A 12,352-nucleotide genomic window follows, 5' to 3' on the forward strand; every position below is an offset into this window, starting at 1 on the left:
CTTCCCCATGTACAGAGTGATCTGTCCGAAATGCAAACACTGTGTCACTTTCTGGAGTAAACGCTTCCATGGTCCAGTCTATACAGCATGGCACTCAAGGCCTTTCATGCTATGTTTACATCTTTAGCTGCGTCTCCTGCCCCTTTTAATCTGGTACTTTAGTCACCAATTATACTAAGCATATATGGCTTCCCTGCACAGCGCTCCCCAAAACTACCCCCGCAAAACTATTGAGTACCACCATGCCGATGACTGATTACCCTTCAACTCTCAGCTTTGGCACCGTGTCCTCCAGGGAACTCTCTCTGATCCAGTTTGAGCCAAGTGCCATTCCTTAGGGCTTTCACAATATCACATCCAAACACCCAGCGTGTTATCGGTGCTCAATGAATTGGTTGCCATTATATTAGATGAACTACATCTGATTGATTAAACTATGTTAGATGATATCTTGAAATCCTAGGGGCACCTGGGCGGCTCAGTCGGTTGAGCATCCGACTTCGGCTCAGGTCATGATCTCACAGCTCGTGGGTTCGAGCCCCGCGTCGGGCTCTGTGCTGACAGCTCGGAGCCTGGAGCCTGCTTCGGATTCTGTGTCTCCCTCTCTCTCTGCCCCTAACCCACTCACATTCTGTTTCTGTCTCTCTCAAAAAATAAATAAACATTAAAAAAATTAAAAAAAAAAAAAAAGAAAGAAATCCTTTCCAGTACCATGGTACTGCAGCAGGCATTTTTCTTTTGGTCAGTCTTTTTTTTTTTTTTAATTCCAGTATAATTAACATACAGTGTTATATTCATTTTAGGTAGACAATATAGTGGTTCAATAATTTTATATATCACTTAGTGCTCATTTTATTTCTCTGATTTATGTCATTTAGCATTATACTCTCTAGATCCATCCATGTTGTTGCAAATGGCAAGAACTCACTTATTTTTATGGCTAAGTGGTACTTTATTGTTTCTATCTACCACCTCTTTATCCATTCATCTATCAATAGACGCTTGGGTTGCTTCCATATCTTGGATACTGTAAATACTGTTGCAATAAACATAGGGGTGCATATATCTTTTCAAGTTAATGTTTTTGGATTCTTTGGGTAAATACCTCGTAGTGGAATATGGTAATTCTATTTTTAATTTTTTGAGGAGCCTTTATACTGTCTTCTACAGTGGCTGCCCCAGTTTGCATTCCCACCTACAATGCACAAGTGTTCCTTTTTCTTTACATCCTCACCAACACTTGTTGCTTCTTGTGTTTTTTATTTTCGCCATTCTGATAGGGGTGAGGCTGTATCTCATTGTGGTTTTGATTCGTATTTCCCCCATGATGAGTGATGTTGAGCGTCTTTTCATGTGTCTGTTGCCTTTTTTGGGTTACAGTCTTACTGAGATAAAATTCGCATGCCATATAATTCACCTTTTAGAAGTGTAGAATTCAGTGGCCTTTAGTATATTCACAGAGTTGTGTAACTGACACCACAATCAATTTTACAACATTTTATTACCCCCAAAAGAAACCCTGTACCTTTTAGTTGTCACTCTCCTTTTCCACACGACCCACTCGACCCTTGGAGATACTGATCTCCTTTCTGTTTCTGTTGATTTGTGGATTTGCCTATTCTGGACACTTCATATCAATGGAATGTTACAATATGTGGTCTTTTGTGTCTGGCTTCTTTCAATTAACATAACATTTTCAAGATCCATCCCTATTGTGGAATGTATCAGTATTTCAGTTCTTTATTGTTAAACAATATTTCATTTATATGAATATGCCACATTTTATTATTTATCCATTCGTCATTTGATAGACATCTGGGTTGTGTCCAATTTTTGTCTACTATGAATAATGTTGCTATGAACATTCTTGCACAAGTTTTTAATGTGGCTATATTTTTCATTTCTTTCGGGCATATACTAGGAGTGGAATTGTTGTGTTCATAAGGTAACTCTGTATTTAATCTTTTGATGAACTGCCAGACTATAGCAGATGTATTTTTCCATTACATAAGTGAAAATGTGGATACCACTTGTCTTTACAAAAGGCTTGTGCTGCTGGGGCACCTGGGTGGCTCAGTCGGTTAAGTGTCAGACTTCAGGTCATGATCTCGCTGTTCCTGAGTTCAAGGCTCGTGTTGGGCTGTGTGCTGACAGCTCAGAGCCTGGAACCTGTTTCAGATTCTGTGTCTCCCTCTCTGTCTCTGCCCCTCCCCCAATTGCGCTCGTGCTCTCTCTCTCTCTCTCTCTCTCTCTCTTAAAAATAAACATTTAAAAAAAAATGGTTTGTGCTGCAGTTGGCTGGAGATCTTGGACAAGAGAACTTTTGATTCAGGTTAGCTGGCCCTTTGACACCCCATAGTATATAGCGACCCACTGCCCTGCTGGCCACAGAAAACGCCTTTCAAAACTAAGATTCTGGTCTCAGCCCTCCAGGTAAGGTTGGGAATGTGACTTCCAAATGAAGTCATAGCCATTGTTCCTCTCATTCATCATCCACTCCCCAGTAACATCTGAATTTTAAAATACTGTATTTAAAATAACATATGATTCTCCTATTTATTTTGTGACTTAGTTATAATTGTGTAATAAATCTATTGACTATAATACATTTGAACATTTACATACACATGGCAGCTACAGATTGTATTTTATGGTGTTTGGATAATTTTTAAAAAACAAAATAAAATACCATCTAAATCTCTCATCATTCCCAAATCAACATACACCGCATAATCTTTCAAGAGTTCAGCCTTCACCGGCTCACTACCCTCTTCAAAGACCTTCAGTGCCTCTAGGATAAAGAACAGACTTCGTGAGCTTGGCCCCCAGGAAGCCTCAGCTCTGCCCCATATGTATCTCTGTCTTATCTCGTGCCACACCCTCCACGAACTTCTGTTCTATGACTCTCGTCTCCTCACCCTCCTAAGTACACCTTCCCGAGCCTGTTCCCTGGCCCTCTGCTCCAACCATGTTCCCCCTCCTGGTATTATCTATGTCTGATTCATGTTCCAAAGTCCAGGTCAATGGCAGTCTCCTCTACGAATGCTTCAACGTCAAAAAAAAAAAAAAAAAAAAAAAAAAAATGACCTCTCCCTCCTCTGGGATTCTACAGCATTTATTTTTGCCATACATCATTGAATTTTTTTTTTTTTTATGGACACATCATCCTCTCCCACTAAGTTATAAGTTCCTTGAAGGCAGGGTGATATGGTAACCTTTACCCTCTCCATAGACATTGCTTTTAGCCTAGTGTGTGTCTGGGGAAAGGCGACTTTGCTCAAATGTGATTGTGATTTGTTGGATACTTAACAAAAGCTATGTTTGAAGGAGTGTATAAATGGTTTACCATAAATAACATTTCCTTTTCAGTCCTCCAGTAATTTCCTACATTCATGTGGTTCAGTGCTTATCTCCTGAACTTCTTTTTGGCGGGCTTGGGTTTGTAATCAGTCTTTATTAAGTACTTACTCTGTGCACAGTAATGGACATATGAGTTCAAACTGCATGCTTACCCTCAAAACTTTGCCTTCCGGTAATCAGGTTCATGGTATTCTTATTTTTACTAAAGTTTCATATTCATCTTAGAAGAACTGGTGTTCAAATCACTAGAAAGACATGTAGACATGGTGACAGTTTGAATCCAACCAGAGGAAGAGACCCTGAGTCTCTTGGCCTCCTGGATGTGGTAGTTTTGCTCTGAGAAGAGGCAGAGAAATGGGAATTCTCTTTTTCCCCTGTTGCTTGTTTACCTGTCTACACTATGTTGAGTAGTGTATGACCCTCTGTACCGTGGCCTCTGCTCTACGACATTCGATGACTTCTACGTTGTGTTGAATTTTTGCTCTGCTGCTAAGTCTGTACCTTCCTTTTCCTAGACACTTTACCTCTGTTCCCCTTCAGTTCAGTAAACATACATTGAGCACCTACTGCATGCAAGGAATGATGGAAAACATTGGTTTCCCAATTTATCATTATATGTTAGATATATTTATAACACATAAGATATATTTATGTATAATCTACATACACATTTGTAAAAGTATATTTTCATAAGCAGAGTAGAGTAACATATTATAAGAGGGTTAAGCTCAAAAGTAAATACGTTAGGGGTGCTTGGGTGGCTCAGTCAGTTGAGCATCCGACTCGATTTTGGCTCAGGTCATGATCCCAGGGTTGTGGGATCTAGACCCTGCTTAAGATTCTCAATCTGTCTCTCTCCCTCCCTCTCTCTCTGCCCCTCTCCCCCTCTCATGCTTTCTCTCTCTCTCTCTCAAACTAAAAAAAAAAAAAAAAAAAGTAAATATGTTAGGTGAAAATCAAATAAAAGCACAACGTCTCTCAGGAAGTCCTTAAATAGTCTTGAAAAATCATACCCTAAATGGTACAAAGGAAGTGATGTCCACCTGAGAAAACACGTGAGGAAACAGCCAACTCATGCATGAAACATTTCAAACTCATGTAGGGCTTCTTGAGAGTGAGGCAAGTTATCACTCATATGAGGACTTTAAGACACAGAACATAACACAAGGGAAGAGAAGCAAAAATAATATAAAACAGGGAGGGGGATAAGAGACTCTTAAATATGGAGAACAAACAGAGGGTTACTGGAGGGGGTGCGGGAGGCGAGATGGGCTAAATGAGTAAGGGGCATTAAGGAATCTACTCCTGAAGTCATTGTTGCACTATATGCTAGCTAATTTGGATGTAAACTTAAAAATAATAATAATAAAGTAAATAAATAAAAGAATCTCAGAGAGCGAGGCAAGTTAAGCGTGCATTCGATGAGATTTTGCCGTGTCTGGGTGTGTGTGTGTGTGTGTGTGTGTGTCTGGCTTTTATTCTAGGGACACAAAATTCTAAAGATGAATGCTGTAGGTACTACAATCTCTTTCTTTCTTTTCCTTTTGGATTGCCTCAATAGACCTGCTCTCCATTCTCCGCTCTGGAGAGTGTTCAAGGTGTTCGGTCTTCGAACCTTTCAGCCGTCATATCCTAGTTCTAGGCTGCCACCTTGTGGCTATTAAGTGGATGTGCTTTAGCCGGCCTGTTCAGTGTGCCGCTTGCCTACACCCTTAATTAGACGCCATTCCTCTTACCTTCTGCATGTTCGTCGCTACAGCTAACTCCACCTGGTATTTAGGAACAAGACGTTACTTAGGTGACAGATAAAAAGTAGAAATGCGTGCTTCCTTCCCCCAGAGCTGCCAGTTTTCCTGTCACAGAATCATGAAAATGTATCACAACACTTTATATCCTTCAGGATAACTGTCCCCAAAGCTTAAAATCATGGCAAGGTTGCACATTTTTTTTGGAGTCTACACATAATTAGAGTTCTCCTCTATCCCCAGTTGCCATGTAATCTTTATTTTATTTTAATGTTTATTTATTTATTTTGAGAGAGTGGGTGTGTGCACGAGTTGGGGACAGGCAGTTTCTTCTGGGTATTTTTTTTTTTTATAACAGGTTTTCAAAAAAATTTTTTTTAAGTTTATTTATTCTGTGAGAGAGAGAGAGAGCAAGCACAAGTGGGGTATGGGGCAGAGAGAGAGGAAGAGAGAATCCCAAGCAGGTTCCACATCACTGCAGAGCCCAATGCTGGGCTCAAACCCACAAACTGTGAGATCATGACCTGAGCTGAAATTGAGTCGAACATTTAACTGACTGAACCACCCATGCGCCACTGGGATATCTTTTTCTTTTGTGCAACTTCTTCTTCTGGTTTAGGAACAATCTGCCCTTCTTCAGCAAGCATCATCTCACTGTGGCACGGAGAGCTCATGTAGGGTTAATCTGACCAGGAGCCAGCCCTGTAAGTTCTACGTCTCATCGTAGGGGCTTTGTCACCTGGATGTGCTCAATGACCACAGACTCTACATCTAAACCCTTAAGTTCAGCATTACTCTCTGCATTTTTAAGCACCTGCAGTAAAAATTCCGCACTCTTTTTGGGCCACCGACCCTGTGTCCAGCCCCACTGTTTGCCTGGGCACATGTACCAACTCTACCGTTGTAGTGATGGAATGACACACAGTGCTTCTGTAAAGTGACATCCTTTAGATACTTGGTGGCTTTTCAGATATGCATACCCTTGATGGCCTGGACAGCTTCATGTGTGTTCTCAAGGTGAACACGAAGACTTGAACCTCTTGATTTGAGTCATTTTGCAGGGTCTTCTGGTCAAGTGAGTAGCAAACCATTTCCAGAGATGACCTCAGGCCACTTACAGGAAGAGCTGGATATTGCCTGTTAATTTTTATTGATTATGCATCGTAATCATTACCTAAAATGAATCCAATTCCTTCAAGTCCCCTTAGAGACTATTATCTCAACATCGTAGTCCCTCAGTGAAGGGAGAGCGGTGCTATTTCTCCTTACTGCCACAAAACAGTTCAACAAACACATGTTGATTGCCCACTGTGTGTTAGGTTGGGCAATACCAAATGAGCAACATTATCATACCCTCAAAAACTTCATAGTCTCTTCTGGTGCAGTGGTTAGTTCTCAACCCCCGGCTGTATATTAGAATCATGTGGGCCTCCCCCCACATTCCCCCGCCAAACCAAATAAATAAAAACCTCTGGAGATGGAATCTGAGTATGATTGTTTTTCCAAAGGTCCCAGGTGGTCCTAGTGAGCAGGCAGTGTTTAAAACAACTGGTCTAGTTGGGAAAGAGACTTAATACAAATTAATTGTAATGTTCTATTAGAGGTATAAATAAATTGCTATTGAGTAATAAATTCTGCCTAAAGATCAAGCAGAATATAAGGTTCATGAAGGCAGAGATTTTTGTTTTTTTCATTGATACATCGTAAGCACTAGAACATATCTAGGTTAGTCATTTAATTTATATTGCTGAGCTATGAATGAATCAAATTTCGAAATGAGGTATGGGAAAAGAATTTAAAGGAGAGATACTATAGGGGCACTTGGGTGACTCAGTCGGTTGAGCATCCAACTTCGGCTCAGGTCATGATCTCATGGTTTATGGGTTCAAGCCCCGCCTCGGGCTCTGTGCTGACAGCTTGCTCAGAGCTTGGAGCCTGCTTCATATTCTGTGTCTCCTTCTGTCTCTGTCCCTCCTTCACTCACGCTCTCTCTCTGTCTCTCAAAAATAAATAAATGTAAAAAAAAAAAAAAAAACTTAAAGGAGAGGTACTATAAAGAAAAAAGAAAAGAGACTAAGTGAAGAGTATTTGGGGAGAATTTCAAACAGTTAACTTAAACCAGGTTGTAGATTGTGTAATGGAGACTAGTGGAAAATTGCATTGATTTCCATGCTAAGGAATTTATTATTTTTATAGTGTGCAGAAATTGGTAAATGCCAAAGAACAAAAGAACAAAACAGTACACACAATTTATAGTTTTCAAAAATAACACTCAAATTCTACGATTATCAAATATTTCTCCTTATGTTCTTGCATTCCTATGGACAAGAAAACGGTCTGCCACCATTTTTATAGTGGAAGAAAGTTGATGAAATTAATCTTCCTGTGTTCAAAACTTCACTAATATTTGGACCAGAGAAGCTAAACTCGCAAGTGTCTGGCTTCATTACAGAAGCACAAGATATGAACAGAGATTCAGTTAGAGATTCAATATTGGAAGACAGTGAAAATATGTAACATTGTTGGGAATAAATATCTCCTAAAAAAAGGCAGATTGTCAAATTATCAAGGTACAACTGAAAAGAACTTTGAATGGAATGTGTTAATAGATTGGGAAAAAATCTTTAAAGGAAAATTACTCATGAATTAGTTTTCATTCATACAGATACAGATACTGATACAGAATCAGATTTCAAGAGTTCAGATAAAGGTAGCATGATCCCCAGACCAAAGACATTAAAAACAAAAAACGTATTAGAAAGGAAATTTTAATAATGTTATCATAAACCGATCTCAGTAAGAAAGGAAAGTGGGAAATAGTTAAAGAAATCAAAGTAACTGCATGTCTGAATAACATCAATTTTTTTTTTAATTTTTTTTAACGTTTATTTATTTTTTGGGGACAGAGAGAGACAGAGCATGAACGGGGGAGGGACAGAGAGAGAGGGAGACACAGAATCGGAAACAGGCTCCAGGCTCTGAGCCATCAGCCCAGAGCCCGACGCGGGGCTCGAACTCCCGGACCGCGAGATCGTGACCTGGCTGAAGTCGGACGCTTAACCGACTGCGCCACCCAGGCGCCCCAACATCAATTTTTTTAATGGGATCAGTCTTGTATATGGAATGTATAGAAGAATAAAAAGGAGTGATGGTCTAAAACTCTTAAGAATCATTTCAAGATGGTTAGTGCCCCCAAATAGCTAAGATTCTTTTAAAAATTCTGAATATTATATTTTTTAACTTTTTATTTTTTTTTTTTAAGTTATTTATTTATTTTGAGAGAGACAGAAAGAGTGCTAGTTGGGGAGGGACAGAGAGAGAGGGAGAGAGAGAGAATCCCCAGCACTGACTCCGCAGGGTCAGTGCACGGAGCCCAATGCCAGGCTTGAACTCTGAAACCATGAGATCACGATCTGAACTAAAATAAGGAGTCAGATGTTTAACTGACTGAGCCACCCAGGCAACACCCCCCCCTTTTTTTTTTTTTTTTTTAACTTTTTAGAGATATATTTGGAACAAGGGGGAAAGAGATGGGTTTTCTGTTTGGGACACAAAGTATCACTTACTCCAGTGGTTCTATACTTTGAGGTGCATGGGAATCACCTCAAGGTTTTGTTAAGACACAGATTGCTAACCCCAACTTCAGAGCTACTATATCAGAAGTCTGGGTTAAAACTTTGCTTTTCTAGGGAGCCTGGGTGGCTCAGTTGGTTAAGCATCTGACTCTTGGTTTCAGCTCAGGTCATGATCTCATGCATGGTTCGTGGGTTCAAGCGCCCTGCATTGGGTTCTGTGTTGACGGCGTGGAGCTTGCTTGGGATTCTCTCTCTCTGTCCCTCCCCTACTCACGCTATCTCTCTCTCTCTCAAAATAAATAAATAAACTTTAAAAAAATTGTATTCCAAAAAAGAATTTGCTTTTCTAACAGATTTCCAGATAATGTTGAGACCGCGAGGCCAGGCACCACACTCTGAGACACACTGTGAGATTTATTGCATATCTTGGTTTGAGGTTCATAAGAAGTAGACGCTGATCCAAGGACTCAAGTGTAAGTACTTAGTTTAATTGGGAAGCACAGAAAACAGCTGTCGGGGAGGTGGGACTTGAGTGCTCTGAGAGCATGGGGACGTCAGGACGCCCGTGAACAAATAAGGTGAGAAGTGAGCTTTCAGATGATTAGATGGTATGTAGCTAGCCGGGGAAGGGCATGAGGGGGGAGATGTCCTATGTTGAGGAAACAGCATGTGTGAAGACTGTGTTGGGGATGCATGTGGCAACTTCAGGGGATGGGAATCTGTGGCTCTCCCACCCTGGTCTCTAGTAAGGAGGGTGGTGTTAGATGAGGCTGGGAAGGTTAAAGAAAAAGCAAACCGGGGAAGTCTGTAGCCACGTTGAGAACTTTTTTTCTTTTTCTCATGAGAACACTGGATGATTTTAAGCAGCAAATGATGACCACCTGGGGGATATGTATACTAAGGGGAGCAAAAGCAGATACAGGAAGACTGATCGCGGTCCACAAGTAGGGATGATGTCTTTGGGTAGTGGGAGGAGAGTAGACAGGAAGAAAAGCAAAGAACTATTTAGGAGATAAAATAACAGCGTTTGATAATGAATTGGATATGTGAAGTAAGGAAAAGACAAGTTCCAAGGATGATTCCCAGGCTTTTTCGGCTTAGGCAAGTGATAGAAGGTACTATGATTCTGAGTTCTGGAACACAGAAACCTCGGTGTGAGGAGAAGATAGCTATCGTGAACTTAAGGTGCCTGCAAGACAATCAGAGATGCTAAGCAAATAGACATACAGGGCCGGTGCTCAGAGGAGAGGCACAGAGGAAAATTTGAGATCGGTTAACATAAAGACGGTACCTGAAACCTGCACAAATATGATCACTGATGTGCAAAGATGAGATCTCTGATTAGGGACAAAGAATGCAGCGAGAAAAGAGGAGGGGAAAGGACTGAGCCTTCCAGAACTCTAGCATGTAAGTAAGTGCCAGGTCGAAGACGGTGAGCCAGCAGGGAAGGAGTAGGAGGGGAGTCTAAGGAAAACCAAGGAGAGTTGAGTGTCACATAGGCCAAGAGAAAGCAGTATTTCAACACAGTAAAATAAAACAAGTACTAACTAGCTCTGAGACCGCCATCTAGGAAATAAGGGACTTTTCAGAATTAAGATTCTCAGGATATAAACCCTGACTTCCATCTTTTCTACTAAGGAAAATAATACTTAATATACACTTAGTTACTAGAGAAATTGAAGCTCAAGATACATGAATACAAGTAAATAATATTTCATGTGTATTCTTATCTCTAGTTCCAGATAACCGAGTCTCAGTATAAGAGGGACAACCCCATGACAATGGTGACAAGGACAGCTGTTCGCTGAGAGCCTCCCATGTGAAAGCTTCATATCCAATCATCAGGTGGCATGAAAACAATGAAAGGGAGGCCCGTGCTCTGAGAATCCACTTCTGCTAAGGTTCACCTGAGCCAACCCCACAGCACCACGTGCTCAGACCTCATTCCTTCTTTTCTTGCTCTGGGTCTGCTTCCGGGACTAACATGTCCATTGCCGAACCACAGCACTGCAGTTCATCTCTTCCCTCTTGGCTCGGTGCTTTTGAACTGGTCATACATGAACTGACCTCTGGCCTCACCTCAAGATTTTGATTTTTGGACCTGGGTCCACAGATAACCCAAGATAGACAACGCCGGGGGCCTAGCCCTGTCATATTCCCAAGGTGGGTTGAATATCAATCTATGATGATCATGACAATAATCACTTTTAAATTTGTGATGTTATCAAGGAACTACCACAAATAATCCTTGAGCAATGATAAGGGAAAGACAAGAGACAAGCCTGTAAGTCCCAGGTTTCTTTTATTTTCTTGTTTTTAAGTGATCTCTATGCCCAACCCATGGGGCTTAAATTTTATTTTAATGTTTTTATTTTATTTTTGAGAGAGAGAGAGAGTTATTTTATTTTGAGAGAGAGGGAGGAGCAGAGAGAGAGGGAGGCAGGAGATCCAAAGGGAGCTCTGTGCTGAGAGCAGAGAGCCTAGGGGCTTGAACTCACAAACCGTGAGATCATGACCTGCCAGACACTTAACTGACTGAGCCACCTAGGCGCCCCATGCCCAGCGTAGGGTTTGAACTCACGACCCCGAGATCAAAGGTCAAGTGCTCCAACAACTGAGGCAGCCAGGTGCCCCCAGTAAGTCCCAGGTTTAGAATAACAAAGAGACAGGCCTTGATTTCATGTGTACATTTCCATCCCTGGATTAAATAATGTGATGTCTTAAACCCAACTCAAACTGTTATGAAATAAATATAACCTTTCCTGTATTCTAGCTTTCATTAACCTCAGATCAACTTACCTCCTTAACATCATATTTGGCTACATCACATAATAAGCTGCAGGGTCATTTATCAGAAATCTGAAAGGAATAAGCCTGACATTGAACTTCACTTCTGTTTAGACATGCTTGCACTGAAAAGTGTTGTACTCATGATATCATAGGCCCTCAATAAGCACCAACCACTCAGTACCTAAGAAACCCTATCTGGACCAAACTGCTGAATTTTGTGCAAGAAATACTTCTTCAGAACCAGAATGTCCTCCCTAATATTCAAGAATATAACAAACGGAAGAAATAAAAACCTCCAGCTCTATTGAAATCATACACCTATCACTAATGAAGAGCATACAACATCCCACATGCAGACACCTTTAAGTATTCTTAATAGAACCAACTTTCCAAAGACAGAGGCAGAGTTCTCTGGAAATTACCAGTGAGAATTATGTTGCTTGGCAAAATTCTAGAGTAGCTGGCTTGTAAGCAATTAGAAAATAGTAAAATAAAGGACCCACTGTATAGTCACTAAGTCAAATTGAACTGAATACGTTTCTTTTTTGAACACATTTACTGGACCAGTAGATTGAGAACTGTTAGGCTTGTGAACAATGTGCAAGAGCTGGAGACTAGAGGATTTAAATTTATTCATAAGTGGTTTGATAACCATACTCTATTATTAATGGATGAAACCTGACTAAAGCCGTCTTTAATGGTTTGCTCCTGGGCTGGTTTCGTCCTGTGCAACAAGGTCAAGGCCTCATTTATCCAATTTGCAAATACATCTTGGAGTGATAGCTAATATGTTGAATACCAAAATTAAAATTCAAAACATGTATGCAGCAACAAGGAGCCAAAACTGAAAAAGAAAATTCACTAGTCATAAATGGAAGGTCC

General features: G+C 40.7%; 1 pseudogene; it reads right to left on the reverse strand.

The window, feature by feature from the left end:
* Positions 1-5,677: 5,677 nt before the first annotated feature.
* LOC121032722 (60S ribosomal protein L17-like) lies at positions 5,678-6,528 on the reverse strand (annotated as a pseudogene).
* Between the last annotated feature and the right edge of the window lie 5,824 nt (positions 6,529-12,352).

Source organism: Herpailurus yagouaroundi, unplaced genomic scaffold (genome assembly GCF_014898765.1).
Source record: "Herpailurus yagouaroundi ecotype Mexico unplaced genomic scaffold, PumYag 142, whole genome shotgun sequence".
Taxonomy (NCBI): Eukaryota; Metazoa; Chordata; class Mammalia; order Carnivora; family Felidae; genus Herpailurus; species Herpailurus yagouaroundi.